The 21,920-nt window shown below is 49.2% G+C and overlaps 1 protein-coding gene and 1 long non-coding RNA gene across 16 annotated transcripts in view; one reads left to right on the top strand and one right to left on the bottom strand.

The window, feature by feature from the left end:
* The window catches only part of CNTN6 (contactin 6), a 470,116-nt gene that overhangs the window by 212,297 nt on the left and 235,899 nt on the right, over positions 1-21,920 (top strand). For 4 of the 15 annotated variants that reach the window (XM_051831866.2, XM_051831856.2, XM_051831857.2 and 1 more), the window contains one exon: positions 17,851-18,065. The exons of 10 other annotated variants lie outside the window; for them this stretch is intronic. The gene's annotated coding sequence lies outside the window, so the exon portion shown is untranslated. Of the gene's footprint in view, positions 1-17,850; positions 18,066-21,920 lie in introns of those variants that run through there. One more of the 15 variants, XM_070051246.1, reaches the window with a different exon arrangement.
* LOC138844155 (uncharacterized) lies at positions 12,695-18,265 on the bottom strand. Its single transcript, XR_011379693.1, has 2 exons — positions 17,380-18,265; positions 12,695-14,138 (listed from the first exon to the last, which is right to left on the bottom strand). It is a non-coding gene; the product is annotated as an uncharacterized lncRNA (long non-coding RNA).

Here is a 21,920-nt window from a genome sequence, read left to right as displayed (position 1 = left end):
TGATCCCCGGTGCAGAAACAACCACACACAAATCTGCAGTTGACAACCAAACTTACTCTAGTCTGTGAATTATTAAAAGAAAATAAGAATGGTGAAGTGCCTGCGGTGAGTAAATTGGGATGTCCTGGATACGGTGCTTCTCTGAAGACCGCGGACAGCGTGGAACGGCACGGCTGAACGACAGCGCATAATTTACGCTGATTATTAATCTGAAACTTCCCAGGAAAATACAACCTGCTTAAAGGCCTTCAGAGTCTAACCCTTCCCCATTGTTTCCAGACGTGTCCAATTATCTCCCATCAGTCCTGACAGGGAGTTGTCTTGTTAAAGAGCGTGCAATTCCATTACAGATAAGCTCCAAATATTGATTTGTACCTTTTATTTCCCTGGCCCCAGACACCACAGTGGGGCTGAGAATGTGTGAGTGTGTTGCTGTGTGGAGAGAGGGAGAGTTCAGGGACGTGCACACGTGGTTGGCTGAGCTTCTGCACTACACTTGGTGTAGTCTGGGTCGATGCCGGCCATGAGAGAATGAAGTGCAGGCTGCAACAAGGAACACAGCGACACAGCTGGAAGACGGTGAGTGCTTGTGTGTTTGTGTCTACAGACTGACGTCCAAGTGTTGCCACAAGAGCTCTGGGGAGTGGCTTCAGAGAGACACGCCGAGGTCACAGTGGCCAGCAGAGAGGATGCTGTGCCTAACAGAGTTCACAGAGCTGCTGTGTATGCAGGCAGACTACTGAAAATTCACTGCGTGAAGCCTTTCTTGAGAGGTCCTTGGCTAAAACAAGCACAGCAACAAAGCTCAACCTTGTGCAGCTCTCCCCACAGAATCTGTCATGGTGTGTAGCTAGAAGGAGGAATGGGAGGGTGAGGGCAAGCCCCTCAGACTGTCACGACACACAAGTGGTGCCAGGAGGCTGCTCTAGGCTGGCCCTGTTGCACGCGCTGCTCTTACTTGCTCTTGCCTGCTTTCAGAGTGTGCACAGTCACTCTTCCCTCGTGCACACACATGTCTCTTGTGCAGACTCCATTCTTCTATCATGCACACCCCACAGCTTCCCTGGTGCACATGCAGAGTCCCTCGTGTGTGTTCATGGCTTCCCTGGTGCACACCTGGAGTCCCTTGTGCACACCCAGAGTCCTTCGTGCACACCCAGAGTCCCTCATGCACACCTGGAGTCCCTCGTGTGTGTTCACAGGGTGTGCACTCCTGGTGCACACCTGGAGTCCTTCATATGTGCTCATGGCTTCTCTGATGTACACCCTGAGTCCCTCGTGTGCATTCACAGCTTCCCTGGTGCACACCCTGAGTCCCTTGTGTGCATTCATGGCTTCTCTGGTGCACACCCTGAGTCCCTCGTGTGCGTTCACGACTTCCCTTGTGCACACCCTGAGTCCCTCATGTGTGTTCACGGCTTCTCTGGTGCACACCCTGAGTCCCTCGTGTGCATTCACAGCTTCTCTGGTGCACACCCTGAGTCCCTCGTGTGCATTCACGGCTTCTCTGGTGCACACCGGAGTCACTCATGTGCGTTCACGGCTACCCTGGTGCACACCCTGAGTCCCTCATGTGTGTTCACGGCTATCCTGGTGCACACCTGGAGTCCCTTGTGTGTGTTCACGGCTTCCCTGGTGCACACCCTGAGTCCCTCGTGTGCGTTCACGGCTTCCCTTGTGCACACCCTGAGTCCCTCATGTGCATTCACGGCTACCCTGGTGCACATTTGCTGTTTCCCCTCTGACTCAGGACCTGCTTCTACTGTTTCCACTGCTGGTCATATTTGCTTTTTTTTTTTTTTTTAATTTATTTTGACAGGCAGAGTTAGTGAGAGAGAGAGAGACAGAGAGAAAGGTCTTCCTTCTGTTGGTTCACCCCCCAAATGGCCACTACGCTCTGCGCTGATCTGAAGCCAGGAGCCAGGGGCTTCCTCCTGGTCTCCCATGCGGGTGCAGGGCCCAAGCACTTGGGCCATCCTCTACTGCCTTCCTGGGCCACAGCAGAGAGCTGGACTTGAAGAGGAGCAACTGGGACTAGAACCTGGCATCCATATGTGATGCCAGTGCCACTGGCAGAAGATTAACCAAGTGAGCCACAGCGCTGGCCCATATTTGCTCTTTTTAAAAATTCAGTTCATTCTTATCCATTCTTGGAGTGGGCAGTTAGTCCAGTGGTAAAGACACTTGCATACCACACCAGAGTGCCTGCATTCAATGCCAGCTTCAGCTTCCTGGTAATGTTGACACTGGGAGACAGCGGTGATGGTTCAAGTACTTGGGTCCCCACCACCCTGTGAGAAAACTGGATTGAATGCCCAGCTCCTGGCTTTGGCCTGGCCCTGTCCTGGCCATTGCCAATGTTTGGAGAATGAACCAGTGGATGTGAGAGCTCTCTTTCTTTGTGTCTCTCTGCTTCCCAATTTTTAAAAAGAAAAGAGAAAAAAAATTCTTATTGATTCTTAGACCTTGAGTCTAATTCTCCAAGGAATAAAATGTTATTCCTGAACTCCAGCTTTCATAATTAGTTCTTCAGTGTCTACTGATTTTAACTTGATTTTAAGAATTTTTACATGATAAGAAGTTGATTTGAAATTTTGTGGTTTTATTATTCATCAGATAGTATCAGATAAAGTAAAATGGAATGATTGTCCAATAAATGCCCACATTAGGAACTACTAATTTAGATAATCACCCCACCATAAATTGTATTTTTCCTTCAAAGGAAACTCTTTTTCAACTTGGGTGTAATTTTTCTATATGGCCCCTCTCACTTCATCTGTCCCTCGTGTACTCTTGGTGTTGGAAGTTTGGAGCCACAAAAGAGGTTCTGTTCTGTGGATGAATGAGTGTCTGCTGGTGGAGCGCCCACACTGCGGGAGGCATTGGGGTCACTTGTCTCTGTCTTCCATCTTCAGATTTAAGTTAACAGATCCTTTAGTGAGATGATAAAAATAATTCAATGGGGTTTTACAGGACCATATTATTCTGAAACCCGTGTTTTAAGAGGCAAAACCATGGGATCCCTGCCAGCATGGATGCCACACATGCCAGGAGGTTGGCTGGCAGTTCTTCAGGACGTGGGCAGAGGGATTTCCTAGTGTTGGAGCCAAGGTTCACACGTGCAGAAGACGTGCAGCAGCACCCCGCTGTGGGTCTGATGTCGCTGACTACACCTGACATGGCAGGGGACCAGGGGATCCTCCCTCCCAGGACTGGGGCAGAGCACTGGGCCTGTCGCTCCAGCCTTGCATTAGGGGCCCGTCTCTCTCCGTCTTCTCTCTCCTGGCACAGCTCTTAGCAAAGGGCAGTGCAGCGGCAGAATTGAGAGAGAGGCTCCGCTTCATCCTAAATCCCCTATTGGAAGTCAGTCAGGGGCTATCCAGCTTGTCCTGGGCTCAGTCCACTTCAGGCAGGGGAATTTTAGGTTTGTTTATGACCACGGCATAGCTTTGCCTACTCTGACAATGGAATGTCTTAAAACTGTCCTTTTAATAAAAAACAAACAAACAAACAACAAAAAAAGCATGTGGATGTGGCTTGGTCAACAAAACCCATGCAATGAAGGTCTTCTTAGCAAGCTCTGGCTGGGTGGTCAACTGCAGGCTAGAAATAAGACAAGAATTCTCCCTTTGTCCATAGGACCGAGTAATTCAGCAGCAGGGAGCTAGCCTTATAAATCAATAAGCCAGTGTGATTTGCTACAATGATTTAAAATGGGGTGGTGGCTTGCGCTGGAACCGGGTTACGTTACTGCACAGCAGAGAGCTGGCAACGTGCACTGGGTGCCAGCAGGGGAAACTCTTATCAACCAAGTCACATTTTGAACTGGACTAGCAAACAACAGTCTCTCAAAATGGAAACTCGTAAAGTCAGTCAAATAGGCACAGATTAGCACAACAACATCATGTGAAATAATTTGGAGATGAACTTGAAAAAAAGACTCATCTTTCAGATTTTTTTTAAAGTTCAAGGAAGTGGAAAGTAAGAGAATATAAAGTAAGGCAACTCTAAGTTCGATTCAAAAAATTAAACAGAAAATCATTATATATTTTAGAAATAAAATGCAGAAGAATGGAGGGGAAGAAGTTAAGAAGCAAAAAAGAGATAGGAGGTGGTACTGGGCACAAAGACGGATGCCACTCGGGATCCCCACAGCCCACAGCAGGGGCCTGGGTTTCAGCTCCCACTCGAGTGCACCTGGGGGTGTGGCAGCTCGCATCCTTCGGGGCCCATTCAAGGACTAAATTGAAACTAAAATTTAAACTGCCATACTCTGTCTCAGGAACCCCCCTAACAAGTCCTGGGATCAGGATGTGGTTGTCTTTTCAGCTAGAACAGGGTCATCCTGAGAACCCAGAGAAACGTTTGTTCTGGAAACTCATCACTGGCATTCTTTTGCTTCTGTACTCTGAGCTTGCTTGCGTAAACTGAGATAAGGCGGATGTGGTTTTTGCTGTCAAAACCTTACGTGTAAGAGGGGTCTGTGCTGCTCACTCAACTCAGCCGTTTGCTGCGAGAGACAGCTGCAGGGCGCCCGTAAAGACTCTCCAATTCATTGCTGCCCGAGTCCGAGTCTCATTTCACTGTCCGGGACGTGTGACCAGAGGCAGCTGTGATGGCTCAAGTCCTTGGTTCCCTGCCGCCCCCGTGGGAGACCTGGACCTTGAGGGAGTGAAGGAGGGGAAGAGGGGTCCTTCTCCACTTTTCTCTGTCTCTCTACCTCTCAAATAAAATAAACAAATAAAAACTAAAATGCTAAAACTTGCAAAAAAGAAGAAGATGACTTGAAGAGTGTGGAGGATTGGGCATCGTAAAGCAGCTCCAGAAGGCAAGGCTTTCTGCTCCTTCTGGGTCTCGTTGACGCCACAGATCCTCGGCCAGCTCCATCACCGGAGCACAGGCAGGTGTCTCTCCGTGCAGAAGACTTGGGGAGATGTGTGGGTCCCCAAGAGAGAGCAGAGTTTGAGGTTCAAGCCGCAGTGGAACTAATTTCACGGTGATTAATAAAAATAAGCCCAGGACAGTGTGCAGAAGCTCAGCTCAGGAAAGGAAATCCCAAGATCAACGTTGAGTGATTTCAACAGCAGAGTGGAGCTCATCAGATGAACTTAGGAAAATAAGACACAGGATTTGAGAAAGCATTGTTTTCCTTCGCTAAGCAAGAATAAACTGAAGTCCACCAGAGAGTCACAAACAGTCACAGGGCACCCACGGTTCAGATGCAGCGTGAATCACAATATGACGTGATCAGAAGCAATGCTGAGTTCAGAAAAGCAGAGTTTGTACGAATATGACCCTAGGAATGGTGTTCATTGAACGTCGTGGAAGTGGCAGACATAGGACTCACAGGGGAAAAAGTGACTGCAAGACAGCGAAAACTACACCTGTGCTTCTCAGTCTTTCAAATCAGTTGATAAAATAATCATGGAAACCTTCATTATGCTTATTGGGACAAGAAATTGTGTTTTCACAACTGAGAATTGTAAAGGAAAAATGCAGGAGACTGGGCAGCATGGGCGAAGGCTGGAAGCTGCAGTGGGAATGCAGAATGGTCGTCCATGGCAACCTGCCCCCATGTGTGTGGCCAGGGGGAGGTGCTCAAGGGTTCTGCAGAGTGAAAGGTAGGTATGCCTAAAAACAGCACCAACAGCAGAGAACATCAATTGGTAGGGAGGAAAATGTACTATAAGAAGTCAGGTGATGCCCTCTAAAGTTATTTGTCCAGGCATGGAAGTATAAATAAATATTTGTGAACTAAACATAGCATTTTAGAAAGTAACAAGAAACATCAAAGGCGTTGGAACCCCCACGTAGAAAGGAGAGTGTGACTGGGGGCAGAGCCAGCGTCAGTCAGACAGGAGCGGCTGCTGCTGCTCTAATCGTCACAAGCACTACACTACCCATTTGAACAAAAGTGAGACTAAGCAATGAAACTCACAGAAATTCTACTTTCCTTCCCTTTGTTTCTCAGCACAGTTATTTATCAGTTAGCCCAGGAGCAGTGCTGCAAACCCTTCCAGCCCCACACCTTAGCTCTGCAGATTCTGAGTGGTTTTTGACCTGATTCCCACAGGTGCCAGGGACGCCTTCTGCCCCAGAAGCTGCACTGAGCATCCTTTTTGTGCCTTAGGCTTCTCCAGCCCCGTGGCCACGAGACACCCCTGGCTCCCTGCACCAAAGCACGTAGGGGTTAATGTCAGCACAGGGGCAAGAGGACGGAATGTTCTTTGCGTCCTTAAGTTTCCAGTGGTCTGGAGAGCAAGCAGCTGGGCGCCCACCTGCACCCCTCTGCCCTTGGTGCCCGGTCCCTCCGTGCACTTCCCCAGTTCCACTCCCCTGCAAGGCTTCACCTCTGGCTCTGCTGTACAGGAGACCAGGGACGAGACCCGGGGCTGGGGGCTGTGAGGGGGACTGCGTTGTGGGAGCACTTCTCAGCATTCCAGGGCAGACGTCTGCACGTGGGCTGTAACGCTCTCTGTGACAGCTCCGGGAAATGCATGCTGGCGCCATTTCCAGCAAGCGTGTTAGGGGATGATACTCCCTTCCTCTGTGTGGAGACAGCATCAGAGGACTCCAGACAGGGAGACGGCCAGGACAGGTCTGTTGGGTGGCACAGGAACCTCCCACCATGCTTCCTTGGGGGGCTGGGACGTGAAGCCCTGGGCTACAGGTGACGGCTACAGGAGCAATCTGGCAGGGGATCCCTGCTCTCCCGGGGTGGCTGTTCCTTGTAAAGCAGCCTGGGGGATGGACCAGGACTGCCTTTGTCCGCCCATGGGACGAGATTTCAGAGGGCAGCGGCATCCAGCAGCGGTGACCACGACTGGCACGAGGCCTAGGCAGCAATGCACGAGTCCTCACCGAGGAACCTGTGGATATGGCGGATGGAACATAGTTCACACTCATGTGTCCCCTTGGATGACATCCGGTCAGGTTAAGGTGTGCTGGATTTACATATTGAAAATAAAACGGGGCCGGCGCCGCGGCTCACTAGGCTAATCCTCCACCCAGTGGCGCCGGCACACCGGGTTCTAATCCCAGTCGGGGCGCTGGATTCTGTCCCAGTTGCCCCTCTTCCAGGCCAGCCCTCTGCTGTGGCCCAGGAGTGCAGTGGAGGATGGCCCAAGTACTTGGGCCCTGCACCCCATGGGAGACCAGTAGAAGTACCTGGCTCCTGCCATCGGATCAGCGCGGTGTGCCGGCCGCAGCGTGCCGGCCGTGGCGGCCATTGGAGGGTGAACCAACAGCAAAGGAAGACCTTTCTCTCTGTCTCTCTCTCTCACTGTCCACTCTGCCTATCAAAAAAATAAAAAAAAAAAAGAAAGAAAAGAAAACGGGAGTGAGGGAGCAGGTGGCTGATATCAGAGATCACAGTGGGAAAATCACTGCATTTTCAAGACGTAACTTTGGGGATTTCAGGCCTGACCCGGCGCTCATGGGTGGGAAGGAGACCAAGAAGAGCCTGGAATGACTATGTGCTTCCTCGGAGGGAAAGGAGAGCGTCCAGACTCGGCCTGTCTCAGAATTGCTGTGTAGTGCTCTGATGGCTGGCATCTGACAAGCTGTGACCATGTTAGAGTGTGGGTTTTGGAGACACAAAAACAGAGACCATGGTCTGTGTGCTCAGTGGGGTCATGGAAACACCCCACAGCCAGCCAACTAAGCCTTCTAACTGGCTTCCTGCCACGGAAGAGGCACTGTGGGAGAAAGAAACAACTGGAAGATCCCTGCATATCCTGGGCCTTCCTCACAGCCAGGCAGAACCGAGAACTCTGGAGAAACAACACATCAGGACGGGTGGTGGGAGTCGGGCCCACTGGCAGAATTTGGGAGCTGCGGGGTTGGCCTCCGTGGGCTCTGCAGTAACAATGTGCACCAGCACATGGACCAGCAGGTGCAGCTGATGGCCGCTGTGTGCCCTGACAGCGGGAGCCCTAGGTGCCGGGGCTGTGCTGCGTGCGTCGCGTTCCCTGGACGACCTGCGCACAGCCACGGGCGCCTGGTGAACGGGCCTGCAGAGTGCACTTTCTCAACCCCTGAGGAAGGATGCAGACGCTGCTTGTCTCCTGGGAGTGACAGTCCCACGTTGTCTCGGTCTGGTCCACGGCTGAGTTAATCCTCCCACACGGTCCTGGAGCTGGAGCTGGGAGTCCACTGAGCCTCCATCATCACTGGCTTGTGCCGTGTCACCCTGACTGACCTGGTCAGCAGCAGAGCCAAGTAACTCGGATGTCCTGTTAAGACCAACATGCTCTACTGGGGACGGAGCCCTGGGGCCGTGGGACCCGAGATCTCTGCAGGCCACCGGGCATCTTTGGCATCCTCAGACACCCCTTGTAAGCCCAGGGCAGCTCCCTCACTGCTGCACTGTGCACCCTCTTTCCTCGAGAAGAGCCACGCCTCCTGGCAGGTTTGGGACTTCTGAGCCGGCGTATGTGGTACTTGGACTCCAGTGAGAGTGGTTGTGGACACACATGGGTCCCGGTGACCAGTGGGAAGGATTCCGGGAAGGAGAAGCATGGATCTCGGGAGTTGGAGTCTCAGTGAGGAGCGCGGTTCTGTTCCTTCCTCACGTCTGCCGTGAGTGTCCAGCAGAGGGCACCCACTGCAAGGAGGCCCTGCAGCCAGGTGCTGGAGAACCTCCTGCGAGTGCTGGTCATGCCCTCTTCTCAGCCACGCAGCTGCCAGGGCCACGAGCCCAGGGCTCCGAGATGGGTGGAGGCTGTGTGCAGATCCTGCCGTGTGGGCTCCCTCCACGTGTAGGTGCCTGGCCCCTGCTGCAGGCTCGTCTGCTGCCACAGAACAACTGGGGCTCCTCCACACAGCTCTTTTCCTCAAGGAGTCCGGGCACCCTGGGCAGTCACTGAAGGGAGCAGTGACTTGCTACCAGATTTGACAGCGCAGGATTCAGATTTCCCTTCTGCTGCTGCCGGTCCATCTGAAGATGTCACGAAAATCTAATCAACCATCAGGGGATCTTATCTATCATTGCAGGCCACCAAGGGGCCCATTAGGGTGACAACAGGAGAATGGCAGTGGGGCTTCCAGCAGTTTTGCTGTGCTTCCTGTCACTCAGAGGAGATGGCCCCAGGTAATCATGGAGTTGCGAGTTCAGCTAAGCAGACCGTTCCAGAGACAGCCCGTAGAGCTGAGGTCAGAGCTGTAGGATGGGGCATGTGCAAGAAACCTACAGACACCACATGGCCGCAAGCACGGTGGTGCAAATCGGGGACGCGGGAACCGAGGGCAGAGGCACACCCAGTCCTTGCATCTGCAGCATGTGTGCTTCCCATCTGCGCAGCGTCAGATCTCCAAGCTCAGAGGCCCTGGATCCTAAGGGGGAAGTTTTTTGAGCGACACAGTGATGGCTATGTGCCTCCTACCTGATCTCTATAGTCATCTAAATCCAGTGAACCACACAATAAAAAAGCAGTAACACCCAGTGGCCTCATTAACCACTAGTGCCGTAGGGGGCCTCATTTGCTGCTGGACACTGGGGTCTGCTCATGTGGCTCCAGAGGTCTGGACTGGTCCCTGGAGAATCTCCTGAGTGTCCTTGCTGGGCCAAGATTGAGCAGAGACAGATTCAGCAGTTTCATCCCAGTAGGAAATGGGTCAAAGGGTGCAGTCTCTAAATAGGTGGGAAACTCAGAAAAGTCAGATTGCCAGCTGAGGGTAAGGGGGTGTCCAGATTTTTGGTAAATGAATCAAGTGTTTGGTATCCCTTAAAACCTAAGATCTCCAAAGCCTGCCACCCCTAAGTCATGGCAGGGAATGTGTCTGACTCCAGCCAGAAGCTGGGGCTGCTGTTGACTGACTTAATGAAGGTTCTGGGTAGATCTGACTGTTGCAGAGTGGCTATGGTGCTCCGTGCCTTTTATGCACCAGGGCAGATCTCTTCTGCCTGATCCGGCATTCATGCTAACCCTTCAGCCAGCCTAGCACAGGTGGTACGGGACAGAGTCTTACCTCTGGCACTCTCACTTTGACCCAGCACATTCTCTAATCTCACGACACGGAGTCTCACACAGACCTGAATGTCACTCACCGATTCATGCGCCCGGGATACGGAGGGGAGCTCATACCCCGAACATCAGTCTTTGACCAGTGTGTGGAGTGGTTGTTCGCGCCCTGTGGCCAAGGACAGTGATGGGTGTTCTCTTCTTTTGCTCTCCTAATTGGCCTGCACCGTGTGATGAGGTGATGGGCGCATTGTCCCTGAAGAACAGAAGCCCACAGTCAGTGCTCCACGCTCGTCCTGGCTGCAGCAGGAGTCACGCTCAGTGTTGCAAGTCCAGCAACGCCTGCCTTTTTGGGATGCCTTCAGCTTTTCTTCACTGTTTCTGTGCCTCCCCGCTGCTCTCTGAGATAACATTTTCAAATGAGCTACACACAGGTGACCAAAGACACGTCCTGACTCAGGCTCTGCTCCTGGGAAAACCCAGGCCACAGCAACTGTGTTTCAGAAAGCGACCCCTCTGTGACTGTCGTGCGCAGATGGCCTCAGCGTTCGAGTCTGAAGACAGGGCTGACCGAGTTTCTCTCCCACGTCTGCAAGACAGACAAGAGGTCCTCCAGGCTGGGCTTACTGGGCAGCTCCCCTGGACTGAGGTGTGGGCGCCAGCAGGGAGGTCTCTGCCCCACGTACCTTTCGTTCCTTGGCCTCCAGGTTGTCCCCGGGTGCTGTGCTCTGCTGCTGTGGCAGGGGAGCAGGAAGGTGGTGACAGGTGCACAGGGCCTGCAGCAGCTCACAGTGGCTTCTTCCTGTACCTCTCTCAAAGCAACTCACCCATCCCAGCCCCAGAACCAGGGGTGGAGGCAGGAGCAGGAGTGTGGATTCAGTCAAGTAAGGAACTGGGACCCACACACCAAGCTACCACAAGGGGATGAAAGAAATGCAGTATGTTGTCTGTGAAAAGCCAGTGCAGTATTTCTGCTAGTGGTGCCACTGGGCCAGTAGGTAAACTCTGTTTGATGCAAACTGCTGAAATTCGTGATTTTGTCTATCCGGCATTTTCATAAATTACACCCAAGAAGAGGGAACCCAGGCCGTTGTTTAAGCAGCTAAACACTTGATGAGTATCCTGGTTTTAGAGTTTATGTGTTTTTAAAAAATATTTACTTATCTAAAAGCGAGAGTTTCAGAGAGAGGAAGAGACAGAGATCTTCTGTCTACTGGCCCATTCTGCAAGTGGCCACAACAACCAGGGCTGAGCTAGGCTGAAGCCAGAAGCCAGGAGCTTCATCTGGGTCTTCATGCGGGTGGCAGAGGCCCAGGCAGAGGGAGCTGGATCATAAGTGAAGCAGCCAGGACACAAACTAGTGCCCAGATAGGATGCCAGCATTGCAGCAGACAGCTTTACCTGCTGTGCCACAATGCTGGCCCTGAATCTCTGTGTTTTGACTTTTTCAGTCTGAGCAGGAAATAGGATACAATAATTACAATTCATAGAGAATCTCTCGATTTTGAGGGTTAAAAAGATTAGAGTAGAAAAAGAACTGCATCAATGAAATACATATATTTTCACTGGGTCCCATGCAATTGACCATATAATTTAGAAAGATCACAATGAGCCTTGTGTTAGATAATACTGCCGAAACAGTGAAAGTCCTGCAGAGCAATGGCCACTCACTAAGACTCAGTGTCTGGTCCAGCAGGTGGCAGGAGTCCCAGGAGACAATTGTCAGTGTCCTTCTGTGGCTCATGTCAGGAGGCCAGGTGTTCCCCACTCCCTGGTGGAAGTTATCACCTGGAGCAGTTCTTCTATTTTACATGAACATATTCAAGGGGCTTGAACTGAATTATTGAGAAAGCTTTCCAAAGCATGCATTTTCCTACCATGTGGTTGTAGGAGAATATATGTATTTCACCAATGATTTCCTGCTGGAAAAACAGTATTTTTCATGGCAAAATGCAGTTTCTCTTTTTTCCCCAGAGGGAATTGAAATTTTGAATATCTGTAAAATTGCACGTATGAGGTGTAAAGTGAGAAAAACGGATTTTGTTTGGGGTAAAAGACGAAGCGAATGGCTCTCGTGTGCTCTCCCTGTGCTTTTCCTGGGGGAGCGTGGACACAATGCCTGGAGCGGGTTTCTCCTCCTGAGGTTCCAACCCCCACGTCTCAGTCACCTAAAAGAGAAAGGAAAGGGAGGATCCTGGAATTCCTTGCATCTGTTACTGTCTTCTACCCCTTATCAAGGACTGGGGTAGGGGGTGGGGGGAGGGATAAATGTGCAGATTGAGATCATTTTCACAAAAAACATAAATAATTCTTGCAGGAATACACATCTTAACTATCTAGTTAATTATTAAAGTCCAAATAGCAGTTTAAAGCATTATACTTAAAAAAAAAACTTTTACTAGCTTTAAGGAATGCAGACAATGATAAAAGCCATAGCCATGTTTTTGTCTTGCATCTGATTCCAGTGGATGGAGCAGAGTCCCCACACGGGGCTCAGGACGCAGACAGGGAGCTAAGTGGGCCTGGGTGCAACCCCTGGGTGCGCTTTGACAGTCTGGTTGCTCCTGGCTACAAATCTTTCCAAACCCCTTCTGCTTAGGGCTGTTGTAAGGACTAAGTGAGATTCTAGAGTGTGAATCTGGCCTGTGGGAAGCACTCCAGGAATTACAGCAAATTGTTCATGTTTAGGCACAATTGGGAAAATTGTGACAGAGAAAAAGACAATCTCATAATTTTTAAAGCTATATATTTAGCATGGTTGTGCATACTCATCAGTACATCCAGACCAAAATAACACCAAAAATAAACAAGCAAAATCAGTAAGTAACACCAAAAACACACCAACCAGTCGAGTTGCTGCACCATATGTCATTAGAATGACTGCACCTGCCAAGTAAGTTCTCACAGAGTCACTAATGTTGTGGGGATTTCTGTACAAGAATTGCAAGACTCACAACCGATAGTCGTAGCTTCCTGCAGGAGATGGAATGGGTCCTCATGCTTACAACACCACTAGCTCACCCATGAAGAGAGTGCTGGGAAAGTGTTAGGAGAGGGCAGACCCTGGGTTCCAGGAGCACAGAGGAAAGGCAGGGGTGAGGGGAGTCCTTCCTGAGACTGAGGAATGGAGTAGGTACTTCAGTGTTTTGTGGCAAAGGGATGCTGCCATCGAATTCCACCTGTCTGGCTGTGCCCACAGCAGGGGCTCCTGCAAACCGTGTGGTCCCAATTGGACAGGGTGGAAATTGTGTTGACCTGGTGTTCCCGCCGTGTTCCTAGTGCCTGGGGAGCTGCAATTCTAAGCGTCAGCAAGTGGGGAAGAAGTGATTCCAGCACAGAAATCAGCTGCCATGCTGCAGGCAAACGGCACCACCTGCGCATAGAAAGACTATCCGATTGAGTCCAGCTGTTTGATGATCATAGGAAAAATACGAAGGAACAGACATTCTTAATGCTCAAGCCCTGACTTCTGATCCACCCCCCTACTGATGCACCTGGAAAGCACTGGAAGATGGCCCAGGTTCTTGGCCCCTTCCACCAACATGGAAGACCCAGATGGAGCTCTGGGCTTCTGCCTTCAGCCTGGCCCAGCCCCAGTCACTGTGGCCATTTGGAGAGTGAACCGGTGGGTGGAAGATCTTTTCCTTTCTTGTCTCTCCCTCTCTTTCTCTCTGAAATGCTAAGTCTCAAGTAAAAATAAGTAAATCTTAAAGAAAGTAAGAAAGCTGTGAGAACTCACATGTAGGAGAGAGATACAGATTGAAAAGAGATTGTGAAGATGTTACATGAGCATGAAGTTGAAGTCCATTGAATAGCTGGGTATGGGTGCACAGTTCACACACGCATACAAGACCAATTGCGATGTACAAGTGTGTCACTTTATCCAGGGGCATTCAACAACAAAACACGTAATGCAAAGTCTTCTTCAAAGATACTTCTTTCATTTTAAAGGGATGTTATGTGTGGAATCCTGAATGTGCCTTTCACAGAATTTGACAAGCCAAGTAAACACAAGGATGCATGCGAACCTTGAGGACTCCACTGGTGCGTGTGGGCTCCTGAGCAAGTCAGCCGGGGTTTCCCCTGTGCAGGGGCTCCTGCACAGCTCCGCTTGCTGCCTTGTGTCTCCATCTCCTTCGTAGAGTGGAAAGTGATTACATCAAACAGCTCCAGTTACTGTGAGGATTGAATAGAGGACTGTTACCTGTGAATGATAAGGCTACAACCTGCCGCATCTTTTGGGCTACAAAAGTTACCTGTCCATATCACCATCACCATCTCCATTGTTTACTGGAAAACCTGATTGAACCTGGATGACTCAGGCAGGTGCCAGCAAAAGATCAGACAGGCAGTCTTCCTTGTTCTACTAAGATCAGTAACAGCAATGTATTTGTGGAATGATAGCATTATCTATTTTTATTCTTCCAAAGCTGTTATGAGAATGTGCCACCCTGTAATTCATTAGACCCAACTTCGTGGAAACGTGCCTAACACGAAGTGGAAGGCACCCCTTTGCACAGTGTGGTAAGATTTGTCGGATGCATGGCACAGCGGACCGATGCCCCGGTCTGAGACTCTGCTTTCGCTCACATGAGTTCCCTGGTGTGTGCTTGGAATTAATCTCCCATCTCAGCTCCAAACAAACATTCTCTGTTTCAGTCAGGGCAGCATTGCTTTGCTCTTCCTGGAGATCCTTTCTCATAGTAACACTTATGGAATTATTCCAGGGTATATCAGCAATTCATGCCTTTTACTTTTTCACTGGCATTAAGTTTATGAACACACCACAGTTTTAACATTCACCTAGCAGTGGTTATTCGTGTTGCTGTCCACTTGTAGCTGTCAACAGAGAGTCCCCTTTATATCTCTGGGTGGGAGCAGGCAGGTCTCCATTTCTTCTGGGCAAGCAGGTAAAGTTTCTCTGTATTGTTGTTCTAAGAATCTTCCAATTGTTTTTTCAAAATAGGTGTAGCATTTGCAGCCCTATAAGCAAGGTACAGGTTGCCTCTTCTTAAATGTTTTTGGTGTTTTTAGTGTTTTTACATCTGTCTTGCTAATGGTTAAATGGGTTTTATTTACCTTTTCTGATGAATAATGATGTTGAACCCTCCTTTATATGCCTAAATGTTAACTACATCGCGTGAAATGTCTGTTCACATCCTTTGTTCATTTCACTCACTGATTGGATTTTCTCTCTTTATAGTGCTGTGAAAACTCCTTAATGGCAGCTCTCCAAGATCAGCAGTTTTTTTTTTAATTTTCATGAAAACACCTGTTTTTGTTTGTGTTTTGTGATTTGTGGAGTTTTCTGTTTGTGTGTGTGCATGCATGAGTCCTAAGGGGTATTTGAATACACCTACAGGTCATATATTTCTTCTTTAAGTTTTGAACTTTTATGTTTTAAGTTATTGTTCTGCTCGTTCATGTGGTGCATGGTGTGAGGACAGGGTTAATGACTGTTTTTTCCCAATGAAATCCCTTTGTGCAGCACAACTCCTTGACCCCTGATGCTCTTGTAGCTGAGTTGCTTTGACACCATGCTGACGTCTGCTGGTCACAGGAGTGTGTATCTCTGTCTGTGTTCTGTTGACCTGTGCTACCATCTCTGTATTGCCCTGATGGCTTCAGGTTAGTGCTAAGTTGTGGAATCATGGGCTAAGTTCCCTAACCTTGTTCTCTGTCATCTGACTTCACTTTTCTTGATGATTTTCATTGCCATATAAATTTTGCCATCAGTTGCTGAGATTTTGACTGAACATATTTAAAATCTAAATGCCCACTGAGGGATAGTTGACCTCTAATAGATAATAGGTTTCTGATCCATGAACATGGTATATTTCTTCACTTAGTTATATCTTATTTAGCTTCTCTCAGCAATTCTTTGTAGCTTTGGTGCAGACTTACTCTAGGCCCTTGGTGCCTTCTCTCCACCCCAACTTTGAAGCATTAATAAATGAGAAGGTGTCAGCACAAGGACCTCGGAAAGAGCAGCCAGTGAGGAAGAAGGAAAGCAGGTGGCTACGAAAAGAGGAATAAAGTAAATTGTGACAAATTGAGTGCAGTGAGGGCTAAGAGCTGGCTGTTGGGTTTTCAATGTGGAATTCAGTGCTGTGTTTGGCCAGAGATGTTTACAGGGGACAGTGAGGGCAAAAGACAAGTTGAAGTATAATTCCAGATAGAATGAAGGGGGGTGACCTGACAGTGAACACAGACAGCTTTCTCCAAGGTGATTTTACTGTAGAAAGAAGCTGGGAAGTGGAAGGAAACGTGCATTCGGAGAGGTCAAGTTTTCTGATGGGCTCCAGATAGCTCCAGATATGCTGATCTGCAGGAGCCCTGGCTCTGAGGCACAGACGGGCCGCTGGCAGCCCCATGGGCATCTGGGACCCGCAGGGTCAGAGCCCCATGCTGGCCTGGTCTGAACAAGCCGCGCTTTTCCCAGAGGGGCAGGCGCAAAGGCAGAGCTGGGGTCTGTTGCAGCTGTGGTGCCAGACGCTCTTGGCTCCATAGGAAGCAAGACAATCAGTTGTCTTTGAATTGCAGGTTTGGATAAAGAAGTGTCCTTAAACGGAAAGCATTTCCCTCCATGGGAAGACCCATACACGGTGGATGTTTTTATTATATATAGCACCATAGCTAAATGCATGCTGGCATTTCTGTATATAGACAATATTTTATACCCAGAGCGATAATTTTAAGGTAAAATTTGAAAGCTAGGTTAGGACAAATATTGCCCCTGTACCATTATTCACGTGACGTGTCTACCTGTGAAGTGGGGGACAGAGGGACAGGGCATGGCCCATTGTGAGTCCCCCTCCGCGTGTGGAGGTCGACAGTCCCGTGCTCGGGGCCCGTGCAGGGGTGACTGGGCAGCTGTCTGTGCAGTGTGGCTACTCACCTCCATGGCTGGTTGGCATGGAATGCAGTCATGGCGGGCCTCGCTGAGCCTAGAGAGCAGACCAAGGCCAAGAGCACTTTGGACTTGCCTACCTTAGATCTGAGGGTTTTATTTTCCCAATATTCACTTACTTTAAAATGATAGGAGTGTGATTTCCTTTTATGGCAACAGAAGACTGTCGAAGCTATTCCTCTGTGCCCATGTTGTAGCCACACGTGCATCCGCTGGCGCCTGTGCACGTGTGGACTGTTCATGCTCCTATGCGTGTATTCTCCATGCAGTGTGTCCCTTCTAAAACCAATGGCAAGACCTGCACACGTGAAGCAGTGTAGCTGGGCAACTCTGGGACCCCAAGGGCATTCCTCTCCTTGCAGGACTAGGAAGCCACACACACACACACACACACACACACAGACACACACACACACACACACGTGCATTCTCTCTGGAAACAAGAAATGCATGACTGGGAGGGCAGCAAGGCTGCTTTGGGCTGTTTCAATTCCACTTTCTTCATACCTGTATTTGAAAAATCCCATCGCAAAAGGTTTCAGTGCCAGGGCATACAATCCTTTGGTTTTACGTCCTTTTTCTCTCACCCTCGCTGTGACAGGAGCTACCGGCACGTTCCTGAGCGCTTGCCTTTGAGCTCAGCCTCAGCCCCTGCAGCGCCTGGGCCGGCTTCATCTTTGCTTGCAAATGACAATGCGGTGAAGCCAGGGGAAGGGAAGGATGACTTCCTTGGCTGTCGGGAGCCTGATGAGCAGTCGGTCTGACCCAGTTTTCAGGAGCGAGGTTTCCTGATGACCCGACAGGAGTGACTGCCTCCGGTGAAGGGAGGAGGCTGGAATGGCAGCAGCGCTCTGCTCCCAGGTCCTGTGAGGGGTGAGGAGGGGGAGCCACCTCCCGTGCGGGGGAACTCTCCTTGTGGGTGTTCCAAACAGAAGCTTCACACACGTGCTGCAGAACTAATTGTCTGGGTTCCGTCAGGATTGCAGCAGGAGAGGCGCGTATTTCTTGCTGAAGACCAGGGAAGAGCCGTGCGTCGCTCGGCGGATGCAGGGCTTGCTGTCCCAGCTGGGGAAGGGTCCCGTCATCTGCCAGAGGCACAGACATTCCGGAGGGCTGGTGGCTGCCTGGACGCACAGCATGCCTGGCTGAGAGCTCCGCAGAGAAAGCTGTCAGGATCCGGAGACGTTTGCCTGGTAAGATCTCCAAGTGCAGAATCGCTGTCTGCGGCAGGGAGAGCATGGCCAGGAAGCCTCAGCTTTTCTGCCTGCCAGGGGCTTTGTATCAGCGTCAGAGGCAGCAGCCGGGCCTGGGAGCGGGCTGCTTTACCTTGCTGTGTTTCTGTGATGCTAATGCCGACAAGCATTTGCTCCTGGGGGGGAAGTGTGCTGGCTCCTGTCCCCGCTGTCCCTGGCTGAGGGTGGGGATTATAATCAAGCCAGAGAAGGGAGACTGTGGCCGGATTTTCTGTGTCTGACTGGGCTTTGCTGCAGAAAAAACTAATGGGCAAGAGGGGATGACGGTGCTAATTCTGGAACTTTCTGAGAGCCACACGCCCTTTCTGTAATGGCAGCTGGAGAAATGAGGCTGCCAGATGTTTTCACACAAGGGCTGAGGGGTGGGGCTGCTGGTGTCTCTGGGGTGATCTAAAGGATGGCCCTGGAAAGTTTCCAGGGTGGGGGTGGGGGGAGCTTCCCCCAGGGGAGCAAAGCCAGCCCTGGGATCACATGGGCTCCTGGAATTTTGCCTGGCACTTTGCTTTGTACCCAGATTCTAGGGTTTCTTTGGCCACGTGCTCTCAGTGAACTTGTCAGCATTACGAGTCTCACAGTACTTGATGAAGTTTCAGGAGCTGATGACTTGGGAACAAAACTTCCAAGAGCTCTGGAGATCAGCCACCATGGCCACTGGGGCTTGGGAAAAGCTGAATTCCTAGTTCTTGCCTCTCCCAATGAAAACAACTCCTGTTTAAATAATCAGCATCCTGTGTCCTCTGAGAAGTGTCTACAGAGTGGCTGAATAGAAGTTATAGAGAGGAAAAACAGAGGGAATGGTAGAATCACACAGAATCAATTTGGAAAATGAGGTATTCATAATTGTATTCTACAGTGACAATGCTTTTCCAAGATATCTGTCAAAGAAGGAGCCATATGTGGAATACTGAATTGCTGGCTTTCAGCAGTTTTCATTTATCTGATGGGTTCGTTTATCGTCTGTTTTTATTGTCGTTATGTGTACTGCATTTTACAAGGAAGGAAGACGTTTGAGCAGTCTTGCCTGCATCTCCTCCCTCCCACACATGTGTGTAAACACACATCTTCACAAAACACACACCCACAACACTGGCACAGTCTGTGTAACAAACGGAAATATGCAGTCATTTCTTCTTCCATGCTTCAGTGACAGTTTTTTCAGCAACAGCCCAAAGATCTCAAATATACAAAGCAGGAAGCATTTGCATCGGGCTGTATATGAGGTTATGAAAATGCATAACTTATCACAGCTTAGCAGGAAGCCATCCAGGCGGGCTGTGTTTCTAGAGAAGTACCAGGATACGTTTTTAGAGTTTCCATGGAACTTTCCTTAATGAGAACAACTTCACTTGGTCATCTAGAAAATGATTGCATGCACTGTTTGTTCGGAACCCAGACAAAAGTCAATTATGCCGTGAAAGGAATGGAAAGTGGATTAGGTGATTTAATGCTTCTCTTTTTTTATAAATGAAAATGCAGTGATAGTATAAAAGTAAATTCATCTTTTTCATTCTTTCAGAGGTGCGGAAAGGATATGGACTACCTGGTTATTTAGTTACTGACATATTTATTTTATTAGCATATTAATTGGAATGTAGTAGCATAGGATGCTCATTAAAAATAACTCAAGGTAAACAAAATTGAAAAAATTCTCATCATCATGAAGACTACACTCATGCCTACTAAATTCATATAAAAAAGAGGAGAGAAAATGAAACAGAGGGATGAGGGGAGGAGAGAGAGAGACTTTTGTAGTAGTTTCTTATTACATATCTTGATTTTTAAAGAGTAAGACACTTAGATAATGTGATCAGTGATAGACAAATGTTCTTTTATAAGTATGCTATCTTTCCCTAAACTTAAAAAAGTGTCTAATTTAACTCCAAATTTTAGCAAATGTAAAAACATAAAGCTGAAAAGAGATATACTTCCAGCAAAATAACTAAATAGTTAAGAGCAAAAATTATGAAAATACCCTTAGTCTAAAGGCATCTTTCAGGATGCATGTTAGATATTAAGCAATCACTTCCAAGTCCTTGTTGTGAAAGGGAAATAGGTTATCACCTGTGCTCAGTGGTGCCCAGCCCAGCCATGCCCCCTGGATTCAGATGGTGCCATCATTTTACACCACTGAGGTGAACAGCATCTGCCTGCGGGCTACCCCGCAGCACAGCCTCCAGGTAGCACAGCTCACTTTGGAAGGGAATGGCTCCCCACCAACAGGCTGGTCCCACCCAGCTCCTCCCTCCGCCCCTCCCTGCCACTTGCTTCTTGCCATTAATAAGGACTGTGCTTCCAGTAAGGAGAAGGTGGCCGCCATGCTTCCTGTGTGCCTACTCCCTAACGCTCCTGCCTTCTGCCAAGTTGTCTTTCTTGGGTCAAAATAGTTTTTCTCCTCACAATGAGAAAGCATCTACAAGCATGGCTGGGGGCCGCTCGCATGCCGGAGGCTTTGTCAGGTCCTGTGCGGTGCCCTTCCCTGAAGCCTGTCTGCTTTCTCTGAGGGAGCTCCACGGGCCTCTTCGGTGGGGTTTGTTTTGTTTGTTTGTTTGTTTGTTTGTTTTGCCAGAACCTACCCTGCAGTTGTTCAGTCCTCATCAGCTTGTGCTTGAAGCTTACCCTACTCATTTGAATTTCTTTGCTCTCTGGATTTTCGTGGCACAGTTTCTTAGCTGGTGGCTGCCTTTTGGGAGTTCTGACAGTTTTCACTCTGCTTCTGTATCTCCATCAGACCCACCCGTTGTGGGCACGTTAGACCTCACTGGTCTTCCCGTCTGTCAGAGTCTCCAAATGTAGTCTCAGCGTTGCAACATTCCAGTTCATTTTGTATTATCTCCTGACGTTGGTGACTGCATCCCCACCAGCGTGGTTGTGTTAGGAGTTAGATGTGTGAGAGGATGGAGTCACGTAGATGGTAAGACTCCGTGAAAATATCTGTTGACCCACATTTTCAAAACTGGAGCCATTCTTCAGCTTTATGTTTTTCTATTGCAGTTTTTCTTTGTTCTTTTTTTCTGGTTATTTTCTGTTTCTTTCAAAAGATACACATGAGGGATAAACGGGTTGGATATGAAGGGTTTTCTGGGCAGTAAAAGTACCCTATGTGACCGTACAATGATGGATACATGTCACTATACGTTTGCCAAAACCCTGCTCCATGCCAAGGGTGGACCTGATGCAAACTGTGGACTGTGGGACTGATGACCTGTCATGCGGTCCATGAACCACTGTGCTGTAGGATGTTGGTGGCAGGCGAGCCATGCCTGTACTGGGGCAGGGGATAAACGGGAATTCTTGCTATTCAGTTTCAATGTAATCCATGCTCCAGAAACTAAAGTCTATGGAGTGGTAGAGAGAAAAAAAGGTACTTCCTGGTAGTTCCTTTTGCATATTATTCTTTTAGTGTTTTGTAAAACATTTAGTATTTATTATGTCAATTAATTATGTGAATAGCAGTGAAACTGTGGTAGAAAGACTAAAATAGGGTATTTGCAACTTCTATTCAGTTGCCCAATCACTTCTCTGTTTATTTGAGAAAAACTTGTTCACTTGCTGTTGTCTTAAGAGAATGTGCGGCTTGCATAATGGCATTCCCACCCAGGCCTGTGCTGTGACCTTGTGGGCTGCCTCCCGCCCTCCCCTTCCCAGCGTCTGCTCACCTGACAGGGACACGGGCAAGAGAAGGGACTCAGCAGTTTTGTTCCAAGGGCACCACAGATCTGATTTTATTTATTTGTTTGTTTATTTTGACAGGCAGAGTTAGGCAGTGAGAGAGAGAGAGACAGAGAGAAAGGTCTT

Source organism: Oryctolagus cuniculus, chromosome 10, assembly GCF_964237555.1.
Source record: "Oryctolagus cuniculus chromosome 10, mOryCun1.1, whole genome shotgun sequence".
Classification (NCBI taxonomy): Eukaryota; Metazoa; Chordata; class Mammalia; order Lagomorpha; family Leporidae; genus Oryctolagus; species Oryctolagus cuniculus.
The sequence above is the reverse complement of the archived record's forward strand: the minus strand, read 5'-3'. Positions and strand labels throughout refer to the sequence as shown.